The sequence below is a fragment of the Tupaia chinensis genome, unplaced genomic scaffold (assembly GCF_000334495.1).
Source record: "Tupaia chinensis unplaced genomic scaffold, TupChi_1.0 Scaffold000568_1, whole genome shotgun sequence".
NCBI lineage: Eukaryota > Metazoa > Chordata > Mammalia > Scandentia > Tupaiidae > Tupaia > Tupaia belangeri.
The window spans coordinates 3,099,392-3,101,495 of NW_006160082.1; the positions used below are offsets into that span (position 1 = coordinate 3,099,392).

Genomic DNA, 2,104 nt, shown 5'->3' on the forward strand with positions numbered 1-2,104 from the left:
AGAGAGAGAGAGAGAGAGAGAGAGAGAGAGAGAGAGAGAGAAAGTAAGTGAGAAAGGAAGCCACCAGGTCTAGGACTTGAACCATGGTTGGCCATGTGGGAGTCCAGTGTCCTTAACCACCATGCGACTGCCGGCCCCTCATGTAGCCTTTTGAAGAGCTGCCTTATAGAAAGTTTCAAGTCTCTGAGGCTGGCAGGTGGTGTGGTGGTTAAGGGTGTTGGACTTCTACATGGCCAACTGCAGTTTGAGTCCTGGACCTGGTGGCTTGCTTTCTCACTTTTCCTCTCTCTTTCTTTCTCTCACTTTGTCCCTCTGTGGTCAAATTAAAATAAATAAAATTAAATAAATAAAATAATTTAAAAAAAAAATTCAAGTTTTCCTCTTTGACAAGATCCCAGAGCTACCAGGATTCTTTTTGCTGATTGAGAGAAACCTATGGGTTCTGCTACTAGTAGGTGGGAGGAGAAAAGTCAGATCTGAATTCTTCTACTTGAATGGACGGTGTTTTGGTCAGGTTCTTTGGTAGCAAAGAACAGGGATGGAGCTCGCTAAAACAGAGGATAGGGTGATGTAAGGACACACATGAAACAATTAAAGAGGTGGGCCATCAGAGGAATTCAGTTATGAACTGTGCCTGGGCTATTTCACAGACTGCCAACTCAGAGGAGGTTCTGTATTCTAGGTGGCTCTGGGGCTGGCCAGGTGGCATGGATCCTACATGGCCAACTCTGTGATTCGAGTCCCAGACCCAGTGACTTGAAAAACAAAAAACAAAAACCAAAAAGCACCAGGAGCATGGGCATGTGTGCCTGTCCAAAATCCCACGACGAGAATAGAGAAGGGATGGTGGCATGGCCTTTCCCCGGGGCGGGGGCGTGGGGTGTCAGTCGATTGTCATTCAGCACTGTTTCCCTAGCTCCTAGACAATGCTCAACAGGTAGTAGGTCCTAATAATTGTCTGTTGAGTGAGTAAATAAAAGAAAGTAAAAAATCTATACTCTAGAGCTTCAGTGAAATGGAGACTGGAGACAAACGAAATACTGCTTACTGACCGGCTTCAAGCACATGGTTGTTGGGGTACAGCTGCCGTGTGCCAGCTCTGCTCCTGGTCTCGTGTCAGGAGCTTTACAGATATTTCTTACGTTTAGCCCTGTGAAGGGATGATGGTAAATGTAAACTCACAGATTGTGACTGGGCCAAATTAATGTAGAATACTCAATTGGAGAGCTGGAATTTAATTCAGGTTTGTTTGATTCTTAAGTTTCTTTTCTGAAAGTATAAAGATGGCAAACATTACCGAATTCTAAGGAAGCATCTTAGCAGCTATTCTTTTTGAGTTTTCATCAAACAAAAAAAAAAGTTTTTCTTTTTTAGTTTTTGCTATAGGGCATATGCATACACCAGAGATTTTCCTTGTGGGATTTTGGGCATGTACACACAGGTGGTCGCTGTGATTTTCAAGCTGCCCAGTTCTGGGACTTGAACCGCACAGTTGACCATGTGGGATTCAGCTGCCTTACTGTCTATGCCACCTGCTCACCATCCAAAATATTTTTTTTTTTTTGGAGAGGTTTTTGCTATAGGGCACATGCATTTGCCAGAAAGACAGAAAGCGAGAAATCACCCCCCCCGGGGGGATGGCCACTTACAGATATTTCTTACGTTTAGCCCTGTGAAGGGATGATGGTAAATGTAAACTCACAGATTGTGACTGGGCCAAATTAATGTAGAATACTCAATTGGAGAGCTGGAATTTAATTCAGGTTTGTTTGATTCTTAAGTTTGGTATCCTCTTTTCTGAAAGTATAAAGATGGCAAACATTACCGAATTCTAAGGAAGCATCTTAGCAGCTATTCTTTTTGAGTTTTCATCAAACAAAAAAAAAAGTTTTTCTTTTTTAGTTTTTGCTATAGGGCATATGCATACACCAGAGATTTTCCTTGTGGGATTTTGGGCATGTACACACAGGTGGTCGCTGTGATTTTCAAGCTGCCCAGTTCTGGGACTTGAACTGCACAGTTGACCATGTGGGATTCAGCTGCCTTACTGTCTATGCCACCTGCTCACCATCCAAAATATTTTTTTTTTTTTTGGGGAGGTTTT

General features: G+C 42.9%; 1 protein-coding gene across 2 annotated transcripts in view; it reads left to right on the forward strand.

The window, feature by feature from the left end:
* The window catches only part of PTPN21 (protein tyrosine phosphatase non-receptor type 21), a 111,063-nt gene that overhangs the window by 54,386 nt on the left and 54,573 nt on the right, over positions 1 to 2,104 (forward strand). The window lies entirely within an intron of this gene.